Source organism: Aquila chrysaetos, chromosome Z (assembly GCF_900496995.4).
Source record: "Aquila chrysaetos chrysaetos chromosome Z, bAquChr1.4, whole genome shotgun sequence".
NCBI classification, from domain to species: domain Eukaryota; kingdom Metazoa; phylum Chordata; class Aves; order Accipitriformes; family Accipitridae; genus Aquila; species Aquila chrysaetos.
Genome location: NC_044030.1, coordinates 57,111,238 through 57,133,417, shown reverse-complemented (window position 1 = coordinate 57,133,417; position 22,180 = coordinate 57,111,238).

Here is a 22,180-nt window from a genome sequence, read left to right as displayed (position 1 = left end):
CACCGGTGAGGCCACGCCTGGGGTGCTGCGTCCAGTTCTGGGCTCCCCAGTACAAGAGAGACGTGGACATGTGCCAGCGAAGGGCCAGTAAGATGTTGAAACAACTGGAGCACCTCCCCTATGAGGAAAGGCTGAGAGAGCTGGGACGGTTCAGCCTAGGGAGGAGAAGGCACAGGGGGGACCTCATCCATATATAGAGATATTCGAAGGGGGGGTGTGATGAAGACAGAGCTAGGCTCTTCTCAGTGGTGCCCAGTGACAGCACCAGAGGTAATGGGCGCAGACTGAAACACAGGAGGTGCCCCCTCGACATCAGGAAACACTTTTCTACCCTGAGGGACACTGAGCCCTGGCACAGGTTGCCCAGAGAGGCTGCGGAGGATCCTACCCTGGAGATATTCACAAGCCATCTGGACACCGTGCAGGGCAACCAGCTCTGGGTGGCCCTGCTGGAGCAGGGGGTTGAATCAGATGACCCCCAGAGGTCCCATCCAACTTCAGTCATTCTGTGATTATGTGTCATTCATAGGGCCAATCAGTTCTATGTCTTGATAACAGAAATGACAAATAGCTTCCATTTTTTTTTTCAAACTTAGGCCTCACATGGTGATAAATTGCCTAATGCACCTGCTGAAAATGTCTCTAGAGTGGTGAAGTACAAGTAGTAATCAGGTTAAAGCTTTTTAATCAATTTAAACTTCTATAGGAGGGAGCAGAATTAGTCCAGTGAGCAATCCTTATCAGATGATTTTGCCATTGCTTTCAACACGGCTAGTATTTTGAAGAAGCACCTCTGAGAACTTATTTTGTAATTTACTTCTGCTGTCAGACCTAGATCAGCTTGTTCAAAATATGGGCAGTTCAGATATTTAGTATTCTGCACTCAAACTCTAAGATAGGGAATCCCTGACTTTTCTAACATTTTTTTCCCTTGTAGTCATGCAAAATCTTTTGTGCAAATGTGTATCTTAATTCTTCTGGTGTTCCCAGAGTAGGGTGAGGTGCTTGCTCATCATATTATTTCTGTATATTTTATGTTCTCTTACTCATAAGGCTAGAATATTTCATCCCTAGATGCACTGATGCTTTCTTTAATGTTATGATGCTACTGGTACCAGTGCAGACTGCTATTCCTATGAACAGTGATCACTTGCATTGGTTCTGCCCTGGGTGCTTGGGCTGTGACTAGGTAGTGGAATCTCCAGAGTCCTCCTCATTAAAATTTCAGCACCTAACTGAAATCCAAGACTACACTGATGTTGCAGGCATTACAGTTCATGTATTGCTAAGCATAATGCATCTGTGGAGCTCTTAAAAACACTTCTCAAAAACACATTGTTTGCCCTTGTATTAAGCTACTCACAGGGTCAGGTTTCCTTGGCCGGCATTCCTGGGAGCTGCAACTTACTACCCATTTCGATTCCTAGCCATGCCACATACCTTTCTCTTGGTATATAGAATGCCAGGGAAAACTGGCTAGAACAACAACAAAAAACCTCAACCACATTTCCTGCAAGGGCCAGATAAAGCTATCCATGTCACTATGACCATGCTAGGCACCTTCAAAGTTATTTCACTTGACAATTTGGCCTACTCACTCGCTTACCTTATAGTGACATTTCCTTCCATGTTAGTGATCAGGATAATGTATTTTGGTTTAAAAGGGCAAACAAAACTGTCAGATTTTAACACGCTTCGTCAGCTGATGTCTCTGTACTGTACTAATGCTGATAGTTCTGGTTTAACATTGGACTCGCACTGTAACTTTGGGGAAGACAAAATATCCAAGTCATTTTATTGTAGCCAGATCACACACAAGAGAAGAGGCTTAGGACTGTGACAGTTGCAGTCCCCTTGGTCTGGCAGTTGCATAAATACTTCTGCATCCATCCCATAGCTTTATTAACACTCTTCTTCAGCAAGAAGTGTTTAGCTTTCCAGATGTGAATCATGAACTTTCTGGTACACACTACTTACAACTATAGCTGGTTTGATTTTTTTTTTTTCTCCTTTCTTTATGTGGCTAGAGTATGACATTTCTTTTGATGCAACTTACACAGAGCTATAACAAGCCAAAGGAAATTTAGCAACATAGCAGGCAGAGAAAATATATTTTTTCCCAGTGACTGCTGACTACTACAATTAACTGGCAGCCGGAAGGATGAAAAGTTTTGCCTAGACCGAGGACATAAAGATGCAAAACTCATTTAGTCATTCCCTGCATCAAATGATCTGTCCCTTGAAGTTATTTTGGTAGCATTTCCTAGCAATCTGAAAAACAGAAATTCTAGCAGAACAGCAGTGGCAACTTCAGGTGTCTACAAGTATTTGAAAAGCCACAAGCTGCCAGACTGCTGACTGACTCAGCTGCCTTCCAAACCAAATGGATTTCCTATTGACTTAGATGGGAGCTGGATGAAGGTGGTGCTGAGGTGATGCTATCAGTGTTGAGCAAATAACCAAAAGAGATAATCTTTTGGTTATCTTCTAACCAACACACAGAGATCTAGAGAAGTCTACCAGCAATCACATGGCCCATGTTAGCATGTTAATATGTTTATACTAAAATGCTGACAAGTTTTCTGTCCAGGAAAATAACCAGTATAAGATCTTAGCAGTTTTCCTATTACTAGTACTTTTCTCTTACACAGCTTTTATAGTATATCTAGACAATCCAGCCTGGTGGCCTAATAAATACCAAACTATGGAAGAGACAAATCTGAGATTCCGTTTGGATTACTTTCCACTAAACACTGGCACTTCCCTGTTGTTTATTCTGGAATAAAAAAAAAAAAAAAAAGCATGGAGAAGACTGTAGGGTGCTTGCTAATACAGATGTCAGAAATTGGCTGTGAGGATTCACAGCCAATAGAAAGAGCTGAAACTTGACATATGTAACAAAAAAAGCATACTGAGACACTTAGCTGGGTCTTTTTCTTGCCAGTGACCTAAACCAATTTTACTATGGTTTAATTTTGTTAAAATATGTAGTATCTCTCCAGTGTGAGGTTACACACTACACTTTTATCAATTGCAGAATGCCATCACACGGCAATAAGCATGTCTCTGCAGATCAAGGACAGCAAAAGCAACCGGTGCTATTTACCGTGAGTTAACTTACCACAAGATGTCACCAGTGTCAAATACAAGAAAGTATAAAAAAACTTCATAGGCTTATTCGGGAACTGTATTTCCAAAGCTGATTTACAAAATACACATCCTGTCAAAATCATCACTGTTGTAAAAATTTGGACTGTTAAAGCAAGGTTTTTTATAATACATACAAGTGACTGGTGGTACATCAATGTATAATATTTCCGAAATCTCATCTACCACTGTTACCTGTTTAGTAGGCCAAAACTATTATAAAAGTGGTGTTTGCTATTTATGCCTCCTGCTGGGTACGTGCACATTATGCCAATGATGCTGTTGCTGTGAATAACACTAGAATAACTAAAAAACCACTAGTAATGGAAGTTCAAGAGATTCAGGCACATGAGAGGTCTTTGTAAGCTAAGAGGGGAAACAGATTCCCATCTGCCTCCAACTTTAAGTAGAAATGTTCTCTTAACTGCATTTTGTGACTTTGAAAATTTACCTTGACAATGCTGTAAAGTGAAACAAGATTTTTTTTTTTCCTAGTATTAATTTTGAAAGGGCAAAGCATATTCCTAGGCAATTTTTAGGGATAAGGTGTGAAACATTTTTCAGTGGTGCATTTTGGCACATCCCATTAAGGTAACCATTGACTATTCACAGTACTCATCCAAAACAAACTAAATGCTGTTTTCCTGAGCTGTTTGCTGGTTAATACTGCATTCAGTATCACTCACATTTATTTGGAAAGCACAGTGTTGCAAGGCAATGGAAAATCTGTCATAGTCCTGAGGTACTCAGCATGGTCACTATGGCTCAACCCCCATATCTTTACGGGGAGGCATCAGCAACCAGATACTGTCTCTCAGATTGGCAGTCTCAGTCTTTTTGCAAACCAGGCAGGGCATACAAGTCTCATGAACAGGGAGAGTTGCAGAGGTGCCCCTTTTCTTTGACATTTGTCTCTTCTGTCCCATGATCTGGTTTGGTCTTCTTTAAAATTTCTTTCTCCAGATGCCCCAGTTACAACTACATTGCACAGAGCACAGACAGGCTGTTTGCTGTTTCCCTGTAGCAGCTCAGTGAAAGTCTAATTCTCTTGCCCTTCCCTTATGTCCTAATTACTCCAACATCATTCTTTCCATAGGATCTGGCATTAGATCTGTTTCCTTTCTTGTCATCTACTAATGAGCTAATCAGACATCAGTTTTTCTGACTACAGTTGTCACAGAGGGCCATAATGTACCATGAATATTAGCAATACTGGAACTAATTGCATTTGGATGAATAGTGGAGTGAAAGTATGAGCACCATGAAAGCCCACTTGTAACTTCTAAGCATAAGTATTCAGCTCTGCACTGTTTAATGAGGCAGTAATAACAAAATACCTGGGTAGTGTAAAGTGAATGTACAACACAGCAGTATGTGTTCTGTTGTAGTCAAACTGTCTTAGCCTCACTTTCCCATCTGCTTCATCTTCTTGTTATACATATGATACCGCAAAGCACAAGCCTCTCACCAGTGCTGCCAGTTTCATTATGAAGTAGTAATAATCTCATTTTGGAGAATGTAAAGCAACAGTGTAAAGAGAGCTTTTGATGACATCAGTGGCAGACACAGAGAAGAATGCAAAATTTGCAAAACTCCCAGATCCAATCTCCACAATCTATTACCTAAAGCAACTCCTGGCATTGGCTTAAGCAGTCACCAATCTCTCTCTCTGTCTTTTCTTCTTACCTAAGAGGGAGTCTTTTTACGAACTCATCTTCTTAAAACAAACTGCATACTGCTTGGATGAATACACACAGGCAGAAATACTCTCCCTTTTCTGCAGATAAAACTGTTAAATAAATGTATAACATTGACACAAGAGAGGTCTCTTCTTTTTTATTTGCATTGTACTGGTTTCTGAATTTATTCTGTCAACAGGTTACTAATGTATTAAATAGCAATATTCAAAGTTCTGTGTTGTTTGTTTAGGATGAAGCTAAATGTGAGAATTCAGAGACTTTTTCCAACTTTCTTATTCACATTGTGGAGCTGCCAAATGGAGATTTGATAAGATAAACATCTCCTCAATAGCATTTACTCATCAGAAAGGAGGTACATCAGTCTCATTCTGTGGCCAGTCTTTCTCCTAGCTTCTGACCTCAGAAGGTAAAATGTTAATGCATTATTGTCTGCAGTGAGACAGAGCACAGAGGAAAGAATACTGGAAGGAAATAACTGAAATATGAGATAAAGGTGCCAAGAAACTCAATAATTAGATGCAAAATTAACATATACTTGTGAAAAAAAGAGAAAGAAAATCCCATCCACACACTGTACAACAAATCTCAGAGAAGAAAGAAGGTCTTGTAGCTACTGTGCCATTTCTTATCAGCTTTGACTAAAAGAAAGGCCTCAGCCATTATCTGTTGAAAGAGTAGGTTCTGCAGTGATATCTCTGATCTTCCTGAAGGAAGAAGACAGCAGAGCACTGTGAAATCCAGCTACTCAAAAGTTGAGCTTGTATAAAGAACAGAATGAGAAATTTTCTCCTTTTTGCAGAGCAAGAAGCCATTCAAATTTTCCAAGTCAGTGCCAGTAATCACTGGATATTAGTTTTAAAAGTTCTAAGAGCTCATCAATCACCGTTGCTGATTTGCAGGATTTTAAATTGATGGTTTTGTCTAACTTGCCTCATCTGTGTCAAGGAAGAGAAGTATGCATGGTCTGATCAAACCTGTCATTCTGCTTTTCTATATCTAGATATGCGTAGCAGTTCATTTCTCAGCATTGCAGGTAGCTAGAGCAAGGTGAAATCATGGGGTCTTGTAAATTCATTGACTCAGCATTTCTAGATGACTGGTCTGATCTCAGCTACCAAAGCTGTGAGGATACTTGGTCAGCACTAGTACTTTGATGGGAGAATGCCAACAAACAGGTCTTTGTGAGCTCATTTGCTGAGCACCATTAATTTACTAGTTGAAGTCAAAAGGGGTTGGGATGTTTGTGGTTATTGTCTCAACAACTCTACTGCCAGCCTGCTGGTGTTATGTCAAGACAAAAGATGTAATGTTGTTATCAGACTGACATATAACATTGTTATATGCCCCTAAATTCATGGACAAAGTGACATAGCATGATTGCTATGACGTTCATGACTTCCTTCTCTGATATAAGACAAGATGCAGTACCAGCTTCTTTCCTATTGGGCTCTTCAAATTTGCACTGAAGTTGTTCAGCCTTGAGTTGAAGTTATTTCTTTCAACCTTGAGTTAATCTGTTATGTCCATTATGTCCACTTTCCTAGGTTTTGGTTGTTTGTTTGTTTGGTTTTTTTTTAAAAAAGTCTTGTGTGAGAGAAACACAGTTTAGGAAATACACAGATTTGCTTACAGCAAGCATGCTGAAGAGTGGCAAAACATTATGCAATATATTCTAAGCAACTCTCCAAACTAGTTCATTGTTACATAAGAGTCATGCGAGCCAGTGACATCATTTGTAACACTTGATATTTCCGCTTTCCACACATGCTATTTTCTTTGCTTGTTATAAACAAGGATTTAGTTTATGGTTGTTGCTTGGTGCTTGCATCTAAATCAGTTTCTTGGTTTTGTTTTTAACCTTTTATCACTTTTCCAAATATGGCTTCAAGACAAAATATTGATGTAACAGTTCTTTGAATAGCCCATATTCTTCCTGAACGTTGTGCGCTTTGTCAGTAAATTAATTTCTTAGCATTGGCTATGTGCAAGATTCTAAGATCAATTAGGAGGATTTCCAAACTCATATTATAGTAGGAAAGACTTTCTTTTTTTGTAGTTCTGTCGTGGTTTAACCCCAGCCAGCAACTAAACACCACGCAGCTGCTAGCTCATTCCTCCCACCCCGCTGGTGGGATGTAGGAGAATTGAAAACAAGTAAAACTTTTCAGTTGAGATAAGAACAGTTTAATAATGGTAATAAAAAATATAATATAATAATAATAATAGTAATTAAAAGGAAGATAACAAAAGGAGAGTGAAATATAACCCAAGAAATACAAGTGATGCACAATGCAATTGCTTACCACCTGCTGACCGATGGTTAGCCAGTACCCGAGCAGTGATCTGCCCCTCCCGGCCAACTCCCCCCAGTTTATATACTGGACATGACATCATATGGTATGGAATATCCCTTTGGCCAGTTTGGGTCAGCTGTCCTGGCTGTGTCCCCTCCCAGCTTCTTAGGCCCCTCCAGCCTTCTTGCTGGCTGAGCATGAGAACCTGAAAAATCCTTGATTTAGTATAAACACTACTTAGCAACAACTAAAAACATCATTGTGTTACCAACGGTATTCCTATACTAAATCTAAAACACAACACTATACCAGCTACTAGGAAGAAAATTAACTCTATCCCAGCCAAAACCAGGATAAGTTCCTTTTTTATTTTTAAAGTGATCTATGCTACGTTTGGAGACACTGCTTGACATCTTGCATTATAAGTAGTTTACATCAGCAGAGTTTAACACATTATCCCTCTAATCTGCCAGTGGTTTACATCTGCATTGTGTTAATAAAATGAAGAAGACGTAATGAATACACAAGGTTGTGGAGTAGTAGTCAATCTCTTTAGAATTTCCTTCTTCCTCTTATATTGGTTTCAAATGGGAGCAAATTCTGTGAAATAAATGCATTAAGTTTAAATAACAGCCCTTAGCTCAAAACTGTACTCATTTGTTTAAACTACAGAGTTGTTGGATATGAAGAGTCATCATCACAGTCATTTTAGTGGCAGACATCTCCATTTATCTTTGCTCTCATAAAAAAATAGGGAAAACAGGGTAAACTGATCCCAGACAGATATAGACGGGGCCCTGTCCCCAGCATTGATCCATCAAATGATTTGAAGGGGGGTGGTTCTTATTCCACCAGCACCTTCAGTAGCTAAAACCAACAAAGTTAGAATGCCAGGAATGCAAATATTGCTGTTCTACACCTACTCCAAACTCTTCTCTTCTTCCATACTTCAACCACATCCAGTCACATTCATCTCAGTAAGCCTCAGACTTTTCAAATCTCTCCCCCTGGAGGGTTTTGATTCTTATTATCCTCCTTGGAAAGCACTTTGGAAAGCAACTTCTCATGGGGCTGTGCACCTCTTTCCATGAAGGCTGTTCTCGAAAGGCATGTGAACATTGCGGCTCAAATGGAGGTTCAGCCATACACATTCCTGCCACCCAGAGGGGATGTCCCTGCTCTCCCATTTGGGCGACATGCTGCGTTATAAACAATTGTCATCATATGATTATGTTGATCCTTAGATATAATGCTTAAGACTTAAGATATTTCTCCTAATTTTAGAGCTACATGAACCACTCAGAGAAGATGATCAAAAGACCAAAAGCCAGAGAAGCTTCACTGAAGCAGGAAGTGCAAATTTAATATCTGAGAAAAGTTGGGAGCCTACACTACCAGCAATCTTCATATCTAACTGAAGATCCTGCAGTACGTGACTGGCAAGAAGAGGTAATACAGATGCCTGATTTCATACTAAGATATGGGGCAAAACCTTGCATGAGCCAAGAGCCAGGGACCAGGGCTCTTGGCTATGGAGGATTTTGAATCTTTTGCGTTTTTCATCCCATGCACCTTTATGCCATGTCTCCAGAGCAGGGTCATCTGCTCCTTGCACGAGGGCTGGAGGCTAATCTTTCCTGTCCTGAGCCTGGAGTTCTCATTTGGAACTGAGTTCACTGGGGATTGGGCTGAAGTGGATGCAATGATGGCAAATCCACCTGCAGTGTGATCACTGTCACAGACTGGATCACTAGGAAGAGGGTTTTTTGGCAGTCATGTGCTAGTCAGAGCTCAATGACTGTCTTATTTCTTATGGGATTGCTGCATGCTACAGTCCTATTGCTTTTCCTTATTGTTGCCATGTGCATGTTCTTCTAAAGCTGGCATTTTATTCTGCTTTTCCATTATTGCAGAAAGCATTGCATCTTGCAGAACCATACAAAGCCCCAAGTCTGCTATAGTAGCTCTGCATGACCAGCCTGTTGGGCCAGGCCCAGATGTGGGGTCTTCCTGATTCAGCTCACTTTTCACATAATGGGATTGCACCAGAGGCCCCTTGGTGGCCTCCTGGAAGGGGTCTGTAGTCCTCAGGTATGTTCTAACATGTTCGTGTCCCTCCACCTATTCGTGGTCCTCTGCTCTCTTGATGTCCCTCCATCCCAGACATGTAGGGCTTGTTATGATGCCTGGTAAAGTTCAGAGGCCTGAATCTGCCTTTTACTTTTCCTTAATTACTTTCCATTCACACTTGAACTTTAATTATTAATTTCATTAACTATTATTAAAGAATGTTTTATCCATTTTATTTTTATGCTTTATAGTTACATGCACATAAAAGTTCTTTACCTTTATAAATATATATACACATACATGTATAGAGGTGTATATATATAAAATAGTATATCTAAGTATAAATAAAATATATACTTATACTATTTTGTACATGCCATTATATACATACCTTTCTATGTATGCATATATGTGTCTTGGGTACTCATGTGTCTCATTAGGGATGTGGGGGCACAGCGGCCCCTTGACACACAGTCATGACTAGTTTGGAAAGTCCAAAGGCCCAGGCTTTACTTCAGAGCATGATGTTATATGGCATGGAATAGGCCTTTGGTCAATTTGGGTGGGCTGTCTCAGCTGTGTTGCCTCCCAACCTCTTGCCTGTTCACTCAGGGACACACAGAGAGAAACAGAGAAAGCCTTCACACTCTGCATTAACCACAGGGTACCCAAGTACAGTGCAAAGAATCTGATTGTGGTAAAGATTGAACTTAAACCGGGAGTCCAGCCGGTAAGAAAAAGACAATATCCTATTAAGCTAGAAGCCTGAAAGGGCTTAGAACCTATGATAAGCTCCTTTTTGGAATATGGGCTGTTAAGAGAATGCCAATCAGAATATAGTACTCCAATTTTACCTGTAAAGAAACCTCATTCTTCTGAGTATAGACTGGTACAGAATTTACAAGAAATTAATATGAGAACAGTAGATGTCCACCCTGTGGTTCCGAATGCATACACTCTCCTTGCTTCAATCCCTGACAGTAATACTTATTTTAGTGTTGGACCTAAAAGATTCTTTCTTTTGTATTCCTGTGGATAAGCAAAGCCAGACCATCTTTGCCTTCAAATGGAAAAATCCAACTACAGGGCAAAAGACTATTTATGACAGTCTATGTTGGACTGTTCTTCCCCAAGGATTCAAGAATAGCCCCACCTTGTTCGGTAACATACTGGCTAAAGAGCTGGAACAATGGCAAAGTGATAATGATGCTGTGACATGGTTGCAATTTGTTGATGATTTGCTAATCAGTTCTGATAGTTATGAGGCATGCTTGGAAGCCACCGTTAGTTTGCTTAACTTCTCGGGCCAGGTGGGATATCAAGTTTCTAAGAAAAAGGCAGAGATTGGAAAAGAAAAGGTCTAATACATGGGGTTTGAAATTATGAAAGGTCAAAGAGCATTAAGTAATGAAAGGAAAGAAGTGATTTGTAGGATCACTGTGCCTACATCAAAAAGACAATTAAGAGGATTTCTGGGAATGGCTGGATGGTGTCATTTATGGATCCCCAATTTTGGACTCATTGCCACCATAAAGGGACCTGAGGAGATCCTTGAATAGACACCAGAATGTAGAAAAAATTTTCATGAGATTAAGAGAAAGCTTATGGAAGCCCCTGCCTTAGGACTTCCAAACTTAAGAAAGCCCTTTTATTTGTATATACATGAAAGACAGCATGTGGCACTAGGAGTTTTGACACAAAACCTGGGAAGCTGGAAAAGAACAATAGGACACTTTTCCAAGCAATTAGATGAAGTCAGTAAAAGATGGCCAGCCTGCCTGAGGGCAGTAGTACTGCTATAGTGCAAACACTACTCCTAGAGCATATTTGGAGTTCTATGTAGATATCAGCGGTTTGATTTTCTGCCAAAACACATGCTCAAGTTAATACTGTTAATTCTGCAGCTTGTGCCCTGAAGCATCCCAGAAGAGCTCTTGCTTCCAATCATAAATTGCATGGCAACAGCATATCCTGTAATTCATTGTTCCTTTCCCTAGTAGGATGAACTATTGCAGAATAACACCAAGTCCAGGTTATCTAGGGGTTGTTCCTTTATGTTTGGCAGCACTGTTGCTTTCAATTCCAAAATTTGAATTCAATTTCTAGGCAGTTGTGAAGGGATCCCTGTTCTGGCTGTAACATTTCTGGCAGTAGGGTTGCCGGATTTAACACAGCACACTGTTCTAAGGTAATACTTGTTTCAGTTACTAGTATCAAGTCATAACGATGCAGACTTTGACGGGTAAATGGGTGACCCCTCCGAGTTATTACAGTTTTCGTTGCATGGGACACCATTACCTTTAGGGGGTGCCCCAGGACAGTATTTCTTGCTTTCTCAATCATCAAAGCTGCTGCAGCAACAGCCCTAGTGCATGAAATCCTGCCTTGAATTACATACAGGGTCTAGTTGTGCTGAGTAATATGCTACGGCTCGCAGACGTTGGGCTGTTTTCTGGGCTAACATGCCGCAGGCTATTCCTTTCTGTTCATGTAAATACAATAGAAAAGGTTTGTTGTAGTCTGGTGGGGCTAATGAGGGACCTTCCATGACTGCTTGCTTTAGCTTGTTAAATGCTTTTTGGGTTTCCAGAATCCGTTAAATTTGGTCTGGCTCTTCATCTTTAGTTAATGTTGTTAGGGGTTTTGCTTTTTCCCCAAACCCAGGTACCTAATAGCTATTAAATTCACTTGCACCTCAAAATGCTCTGATTTGTCTCTTTGAGGCAAAGGTATCTCCTGTATTGCCGGTATTCATTCTGGTGATATCCCTTCCCCTGGCGAAATTATCATCTCCAAGTAATTTACTTGTTGCTGGCATAGCTGCATCTTGGCAAAGGAGACTTCATGACCCTTTTCTGCTAAAGCAAATAACAATGTCTTAGTGTCTTGTAAACAATCATTACAGTCTTTGCTTGCAATTAACAAGTCATCTACATATTGTATTTATTAATACAGTATTATTCGACAGCATTATTGCCTGTAAGTCCTGTTTCAATATTCACAAAAGGAGTATGAGAGAACCAGTGAATCCCTGCAGCAGTCTTATGCAGGTATATTGTTGTCCTTTCCAGGTGAAGGCAAAAAGGAGTTGCAATTCTTCATGAAGAGGTATGTAAAAAAAATCAGCAGCTAAATCTAAAACTGTAAAACAATTTGCTTCAGAAGATATATTGTGAGTACCTGGATTGAGTATGGTACCACAGGGCACGGGAGATCTGCTATTCTGTTTAACACTCCTAGATCCTGTACAACCTGGTGCAGAGGCTTTCCATCTGTGCTTAGCTTTAGCCTTTTGACAGGTAATATAGAAGTGTTGCATGGGGATGTGCATCTACCCAAAATTCTGGGCTTTTTTACAGGTTCAATTCCTTTTTCAGCTTCTCAAGGAAGGGGTATTGTTGTATTGGTGGCTGATCATAATGTTTTACCAAAATTTTTACAGGCGTAGCTGATTTTAATAGTCAAGCCTCAGTTCCAGCTGTAGCCCATACTTACTCTAAGGACATCTTTAAATTCTTGAGATGGGTTGGAACTCCTCAGCCATCATTATCTGACCAATTACTTCTGGCAGTTCCAGCACTATGCGCTTGTTTTTAAACATAATTCCTGCATGTAATTTTTCCAGTAAATCCCTTCCCAATAAATTACACTGCCTTCCATTATCACAAACTGTTGGTATAATAAATGTGGACCTACTCCTACTAATAAAGAGATTGTTATCGCCAATGTCACGAGGCAGCCCTCAATTCCCTGCACTTGTGATTTCTCTTGACTTAATTCACCCAAGTGTTGATTTAGCATAGAGTAGATTGCAACCCTGTCTATCAGAAATTCTAAAGTGTGTTTATTGACTTTTATCATGATTTGAGCACAATCTCCTACCCTGCAGCCCGCCAACCACTGAGAGAATGTATGGTTGCAGTTCCAGCAATGGACCAAATCAAATGGCCAGATTTGACAGACCCCAAAACCATGTATGAAAAAGACTGTTCAGCAGAAGAAAAGAAACAATTGGAAAAGTGGGAAGCAGACCAAGACGGTGACAGAATATGGACAATTGGGGGAAACCCAATACTACCAAAGAAATATGTAATTACTGTGGCTAGATGGTTTCACAATGAAAGTCATGGGGGAGCGGAGGTGGTAGCAAGTGCTTGGAAAATATCTTGGCTATCCCTGCAGCAAACATTTCCTAGTCAGTGACAAGTTTTTCCTAATGAGGCTGTTTTCATATTCCAGCTTTAGCTGTGTATTGAGGCAGGGAACAGCACCACCACCTGGGAAACACCCAGTCAGCCACTGTGATTTACTATGCACATAGTGATACTGGTTTCAATACCTGCCATCTATGGAGAGAGTTTAAATGTTCATTTCTTTGTGAAGATCACGCTTCACTTATTTTTATCCTTTTATTTATTGTGTGCACCATGGAAGGTGTTCACATTCATAAAGGTCACCCTAAACTTATTGCAGTGAGTAAGAAGGGCTACACTGCCTTCAGATGCATCAGAACACAGGTTTGGTGCAGGTTGAGTTGCAGCTTTGTCACAAACTCTGGATGTAGGCAAGTGGCTTTTCAGTCACACTTAAAGGACAAAATAATAGAGGTGAGCCCTAGGCAAGGCACAAATAATCTCCACAGACTCTGAGGGCCCCAAGCGGTAGCAGTACATCTCAGTGTCTTATACCAAAGCTTTTCCTTCTGCATTCTATCAGCTGGGCAGGAAAGGCAGGACCATGCTGCTGGGAGACAATAAGCTCTGCAATGCAGGCAGACCCACCAGAAATAGGCATTTCATATATCCCTTACAGTCCACAAGTGAGTTCCTAGGTCATCTCTGATCTTTCATCCCACTCCTTTCATTTGAGAAATTACACCCCACTCATTTCAGGTTGGGTGAAGACTCCACAATACAGGATGCCCTGAGGAAATGAAATGGAGACAGCATACTAGTCTTTGAGGTTGTACACCATTAAGTGACAGTACAGCATTTTATTATAAGCATGAGAGCAAGCACATTTTTCTTACATGCATCAAGCTTTTATTAAATTCTACTTAAATAAAGACCAGTTGTATAATGAACCTTTTCAAAGAAATAACTCTGTCTAAACAAGAACTGGCTTTTCCCAGCCTTCAGGCACCCTGTTTTGTACTAGCATGACATTAGACACAGAGCTACAAAAAAAAGAGTATGTTAGGTCATTGAGTCAAGCCTTCAAAAGCCAGAAAATAAACAAACTCAGGCTGATAGCGTTGGCAGCCATTTCTGTAAAATAGTGATGAAAAGTTTGAGACCAGGTGCTTAGTTGATGTCAGGCTGCTTGTATGCAGCCTCCTACAGTGACAATTAATTTTGCATCGAGCCAAACAGACTTCTCACCCACTCTGACTGTCTTTCCTATCATACACTGGTCACATGCAGTTCAATCTTACGGAATTTTTCTATAATACATGAGGGAGTATGGCAGTATTGTAATTTGGAAGGTTATAAGTTGCAACATGAAGTATGAATATTGTGGATAAACAGTTGTGGGGTACAGAATGCATGACTTAGGGCTTTGCTATTGCGCTGCTTTTGTACTAATTAGCACAAAGATAAAGAATTAGAGTAAATTCTCATGTTCCAGACAGTTTTGTACTACAATCACTGATAAAGATGGAACTTCAAAGGTATTGATATGAATATCTAAAAGCATAAAATATTTCTAAAAGCAAAACTAGTGACACAGTGCAGTGTGTTGCTATTCTGTTCTGTTTCCTTTCTAAAGATGGTTCCAGCCTGCCTTTTTGTAGTACCGATGTGACATTACAGACCAGTTCAGCCACTTAACAGAATGCCACAATAAGGAAAACAAACCAAAACCCTACATCAAAAGAGTTTTGAGATGTGAATCTCCAACACTCAGCAGTCAGGAAATGGCCTGATTATAGTTACCTGTATGGCCTGATTGCCTTCACTGTGGGTGTCCACACTAAGAAAAAGCAGCACATTACTCTGTGATTGAAAGCACAAAAGTACCTAGCCTTTCCCCCCTGGCTGTAGCCTCTTTTCAAACCCCAGACACTCCTCCAAGAATGTGGGTGTGGAAGTGGCCCAGCATGCCAAACACTGTGCATTTTTCTGTGCACTGTGTGCAATGATCCACAATGAACAGCTTCAACAAATAAGCAAACCTTGACAACATCACCTCTCTCTTATTTTTCCATTAGCTTTGTAGATATTCTGAGAGTTGTCGTTATAGTGTATTAACAGGTACTCAATGTTTAAAATTGCAGTATACCATTGGCTTTGCAGGTCACTATGAAGATAAATTTTAGTTTTGGCTGAATTTCATGGGCTCACTGTTTAATTGCAGCCTTTCACACCAGACAGCATGCAAAACATCCTAAAAAAGTTGCTAAGTCTCCAGACCCATGCATAGCTTTAGTACAAAAGTTTGGGAGAATAATCAGCCCCCATGTTGTCTCCTACTCCCAGAATTGACAGTCATGCATGCGAAAGCCCTTCCAGTTCTGTTCAGCAATCATGCCTCTTCCCATTTTTCTATCATCTGGTTTGCATACCAGTGCAGGAGGGGCAGATTAGCCAAAACTAATGTTGTATTACAAATGTTGGTTTCATATGAACCCTCTCCATTTGCAGCCATCTCAAGAGAATTGCAACACCACCTAATCTGCTCTTTGCACTGTCAAACTATAATGGAAGGATACTTTCCAATGCATCTTGTGACAGCAAGAGGTGATGACAAAGCTATATGCAACAAGTTGAGTTTGCTTTCAAATACTAATACTGCCTAATTTTTGTCTGCTGCAGAGAAACCAGGAAGAGCTAGGCAGGATTCCTCACATCCTTGTGCCTTCCAAGTGCAGTCTATCTAGTCTGGAGGTGTGACAGACCACAGGGCTGACAGGGAGCTCAGAAGGTCACGCAGTTCCCCCTCCTGCCCAAAGCCAGGATCAGCGATGCCTAAACCACAGATGCCCATCTTGAAAATCTTCAGAACAGGTTCAAAAATGAGCTATCACAAAGGAATGATAAGCTAGCTGTCAGAGCCTCACTGGTACAAGTTTAGAAGCTTGGCTGTTTCCTCAAAACATGCAGCTAAAACCGAGAGGGTATGGAGTAAACGCTGGCCAAGAACCTACCCTCTGGCAAGAATCCAGAGGCTTGGATGCTTAACACTGTGAAGAGGGTGACACTGCACTTGGAATTAGTTGCACAGCCCTACCATGGCTGAAGGTGTAGCTTTATCCTCTTCTCGTTCAGCATGTTACCATAAATTAAACAGCCAGCTAAGAGCAGCAAATAATTTACTGAATTTTGCACAGTATAATACAGCCTTTCTTGTCTGCAGCTCCTGCTTTTGGTATTTTCATAGGAATTGTGACACAAAAGAGATTTTTATGTTTATTTGGCAACAGAAGATATGTCAGATGGATGAATCATGTGGAGATAGTGGAGCTGTTATTTACTCTGATGGGAAGAAGTGTTTTATGTCAACAGCAGCATCACACAAAGCTCACAGGCCAAAGGAAGAATTGATAGCATTTGAAGACAGCATCATTTGGTTCAACCGGTGAAAGTGCAATAACATCCATCCACGGCTGACTACACATTAATTTGTCTCTGTATTCCTATTGATGCACAACACTGAACTGTCACGATCTCTGCTCGCAGAGGAATAGCACCTGCCACACACTCTATGTGATTGTGGTGTGGCCATCTGCTGAGCCCCACATGACTTCCCCTGGGAAGGATTGCAATGGGACAGCTCTGCTGCCACCTTAGTGGTGAGAGGATGAGAAGAAAAAAGTATCTGACCAAAAGCTATTAAGAGCAATTTTCCCTGTCAACTTGCTACTGGCTTGTATTCCTCCTCACAGCATCTCTTGTGAAAAGAGGTCCTTGGGTGATTTCAGTTTGCTGATACTATTTCCCTCTCGCATCCAATAGGGCAAAATGAATCAGTGGAATGGGCAGCAGCATTCACTGTAACTTTTGGAACAATTTCACTGATGGGGAAAAGGGAGGAAGCAGACAGACAAACTGCAAAGATTATAGAATCATAGAATTGTTTAGGTTGGAAAAGACCCTTAAGATCATCAGGTCCAACTGTTAACATAACACTGCCAAGTCCACCACTCTACCATGTCCCTAAGCACCACGTCTACACACCTTTTAAACACCCCTAGGGATGTTGACTCAACCACTTCCCTGGGCAGCCTGTTCCAATGCTTGACAACAATGTTGGTGAAGAAATTTTTCCTAATATCCAAACCAAACCTCCCCTGGTGCAACTTGAGGCCATTTCCTCTCATCCTATCACTTCTTACTTGGGAGAAGGGACCAACACCCACCTCACTACAGCCTCCTTTCAGGCAGGTGTAGTGATAATGTCTCCCCTCAGCCTCCTTTTCTCCAGACTAACCTACCACAGTTCCCTCAGCCGCTCTTCTTAAGACTTGTGCTCTGGACCCTTTACCAGCTTCCTTGCCCTTCTCTGGACACGCTCCAGCACCTCAGTGCCTTTCCCGTAGTGAGGGGCCCAAAACTGAACACAGTACTGGAGGTGTGGCCTCACCAGTGCCCAGTACAGGGGGACGATCACTTCCCTGCCCCTGCTGGCCACACCATTTCTGATACAAGCCAGGATGCTGTTGGCCTTCTTGGCCACCTGGGCACACTGCTGGCTCCTATTCAGCTGGCTGTCGACCAACATCCCCAGGTCCTTTTCCACTGGGCAGCTTTCCAGCCACTCTTCCTTCTCCAAGCCCGTAGCGCTGCATGGAGTTGCTGTGACCCAAGTGCAGGACCCGGCCCTTGGCCTTGTTGAACCTCATACAATTGGCCTCGGCCCATCGATCCAGCCTGCCCAGATCCCTCTGTAGAGCCTTCCTACCCTCGAGCAGATCAACACTCCCATCCAACTTGGTGTTATCTGCAAACTTACTGAGGGTGCCCTCGATCCCCTTGTCCAGATCATTGACAAAGATATTAAACAAACAACTGGCACCAGTACTGAGCCCTGGGGAACACCACTTTTGACCAGCCGCCAACTGGATTTAACTCCATTCACGACTGCTCTTTGGGCCTGGCCATCCATCCAGTTTGCTTTTTGGGGATATTTTTGTTTTTTGGTTTGGGTTTTTTTTTGTTGTTTTTTGTTGGTGTTTTTTTTAACCAAAAAGAGAAATATTTTGCCCCTTATCATTTTACCCTTTTGCTGCATACAAAATAGCTGTGTTTTCCAAAGTCAGAAACTCTGCCCTTTTTTAATTGGTGTACACAGTCTCAAACCGTTTGTTGACACAGCTGGCTGAAGGGTTACACTGGGGAAAAAGCAGGACAGTGTCAAACAGCTACAGAGTAGAGATCAGAAAAACTTACCATCTCCCTAGGTGCTTGCACTATACCCCTCTGAGCACCCAAGCTGTTTCAACACCAGTACATTTCAGGGGGTGGAGTAACTTACCTGTGCTAGGTTGATGCAGCACTGGAGCACATTTGGGTGGTTTGGGGAACCTCTGGTGTACCCAGGCGCAGACATTCTACATGACTGTGCATGGATGGTTTGCTCGTGGTCAGCGATCACTTCTGTCACTGGCACATAATTCAGTCACTGTGAATGTGATGGTTAGGCATACGTACACAAATAAGTTTAATATGGGAATTTGTCTCATATTAATAAATAGAGGTGGTAAATTTGCCTTCCTGGACATTGAAAAGTCTCAGCCTCTGAAACTTCAAATGCTTATGCCCTGACAGGTCCCTCAGAGAGGGTGACACAGGATGTTTCTCAACACCTCTTCCCTGAGGAGTTCCTCAGCAAGATTGTCAGCTGCATGCATGCAGGACTTCCTGGTAGAGCAGAAGGGATGGACACATTAAGCCGCCATAGAAAATATCTTTGCCAGCCCTGTATCATGAAAGCAAACTCTGTCTTGTTAAAGGACAGTGTGTTGGGGACATTCTTCCTTCCCCAAAGTCACACATAACATCCTCTACTCAGTGCAAATCAGATACAGAAAGAGCCTGTTTGAATATGAGGCTGAGAGTACAGATTAGTTGACCAGCTACCAGGCATGACATCAGAGCATACTAGTCACTGTAGCAGCAGGCCCCTATTAAGCAGCATAATTGCTCTGATCAGTGAAAAATGCTTTCAGTTCCTACACCAAATATTCAGTAAAAATCTAATCACCACTTTAAAAATTATGGCTCATGACTTTCTTACATCTTAACAGCTCATCATATAGAGCCATGTTCTTAATACTCTGGTTTTAATTCATAGCATGTATGTAATCACTGTTAGAAAAACATGTTAATTAATTAAAATAACAATTAGACTACTGACAACAAATCGGAAATCCCGCGCTTACTCACTTTGCTGGATACTAAATCTAGAAAATGGCTGCTAACTTGATTCCCACTATCTGGCATTACTTTTTTTCCTGATATATTCTCACTTACAGCATTCTTCTCCTACGCAGCATGTTATTTGTATTTTGTTCCCTTATACCATCTTGCCACCTTGCCTTGTAACTTCATCACCAGAGCCATACAGACCAGTTTGCACATACTCAGTGCAAACTCTCACTTGATAGCAAACCATTCCTCTGCTGTCATTGCATTGGGATTTTATGCTGTCATCATCTCTCTGATTAAGAATAAAACAGGTTTTCCTCCCTTCTCTTCACAATTCTTCTGATGTTGCATCAAAAGGGTTATATTCTGCATACATAAGGGCCTAGGTATCCAGTCTGTACTTAGGAAAATACCCACCTAAATAGCTTGTATGAAACTTGTAATATTGTCTCCTGCCTCTCTGCCCTGCATTTCACCCCTTTGCAGAAGGGTGCTTTGCAGCCATCTTCCTGAAATGGGACTTTGTGTGTCAATGCCACTGACCAGCCTGGTGTGCCAGTGCTGCCTGGACAAAAAGGACAAAAACCAAAAAGGCTGGTTGTGGCTCTGGTCCATGAGTGAGGGCATGATACATATGAGGGTCTGCACTCAAACCCCACCAGAAGACTCACTCCCAAGGTTCCAAGGCAATAATTCAGGCACCAATTTTGCTATAATACTCTGTATCATTAGTAGAAAGTGGTTGTCAGCTTTCTCTTCTAGCAGTGGCAGCTGTATGGGCCAGTGATGGGTGGTAGCATCCCCTCTGAGCAGCAGCCAATCCTTCCAAGCACAGAGGGTAGACTCAACATTTGGGAAAAAAAAATTAAAATATAGGTGATGATATTTGATTTACAACACTCTAAAAGAAGCACTGACATTCTCACTCATATACACACAACAGGAAGAATCTTGTCCATAAGCTTATTAGAGAGAAGGATTTCTAAGTGACCTTAACTGCAAGTGCATTTTTTTTCCGTCTGCCATATAGTTTAGAAATGTCAATGACTTAATCTTTTTTAATAATAACATATGAATTATAATGAATGTTCCTTAATGAAAGCAACATTTATGAAACAAAATATGTTGCAAGGTAGGGCAGAGTCAACATAGCATGAAGAAAAGCTCTGCAGACCAACAATTTTGCAAGCTAGCTAAGCTCTGTTTACTTAATTGAAATAATTTTTAAAGATGTAAATCACCACAGATTAGGGTTCTACATGTTTATACTGAAAAAAGGATTTGAATGTCTGAACAGTTTGAGTTGATCATTTCAGCCAAAATAATTGTTACTTCGCAAAAAAAAAATAAATAGTGCTGAAGACAAGGAAAATGCTTAAGGCAAGACTGTCATATTGGAAACAGTGCTCGGAGGAAAAAAATGAACCCCACTCTAGGATCATACAAAGTTCTTCAAGGGCGAAGAATTTCACCCTCTTTGAGGGTGAAAGCAAACCATTAAGGTGATGCCAAGGATACACCTATTAATAGAGTAAATCAAAGGAGAGAAGAGGATACATACAACTGGCATATCCAAACGCAAGAAGTTCAATGATCCAAGTAACTAGTGAACCCTCATTTCTTATGGATCTGTGTCTTACTATATTTCCTCAGCAGGGCTCTGATGATGTCTGTCTCACACAGACACACAGCATCATGACTCTTGCAGGAATTTCATATCTTGAGACTGTCTTGGCATGTAGCTGGGATCCTCAAGGTGCAAAAGTCATTCCAAGAAGAGAGGGAAACAAACAGACATGCAGACACACACAAACACTTTCACAGACAAGAATGCAGGATCAGGTAAGCCTCGTCCTCTAGGAAACAAAATAACAAAAAAAGTTCTGGTGATAAGCTCCGCAGAAGCTCTTTTAAATTAATTAAACAGATGAGCTCTCCTACCCTGATTTTGATCAAAAACTTGTCCAGTTGTCATCTGATACCTGTTTAGTAGCTTCCAGCCCATTCCTACTGAATGGTGGGTGCTGAGCTTCAAAAGACACAGTATGTAACCTGTTAACAGTTATGGCACAGAAAACAGAAAATTAATGCAATGAAAACTCAGCTCCCCTTTGCCCCAACATGTCAGGCAGCACAGGGTTGCTTGCATTGGTTGATGTATGTGCTGGACATTTTTGTTGTAGGTAGAGTGCTTCAGCTTCCAAATGTGTCTGCCTGGTATCTTTCATGAGAACTGACATGGAATAAAGAAAGAAAATCTTGCATTTGTTGTTGAGCAGAATTAACTGCTCACCATCTAAATGGCGTCTGCTGAGCAGTAGGTAGAAATAATGAACAGCAACATAAGAGGAGCAAAGGGAGAAAAGATGTTCCTAATTCCACCCTTTTGCCTTCTTCCACCCTTTGCATTAGGACCACATAGTATGGCAGAATAAAGGCTTGTCCTTGCACTGCTCTGGTACCTCTAGAAAGTCCCTGTGACCACAGACATTGCATATCTATGCTTTTTAGGTTGCACTTTAAAAAAAACAGCTCTGACAGAAAATTACATTCTTATTTAGGCTGCCTCAGCATCTCTGCTTCCATCTGTCTTCTCACCTTT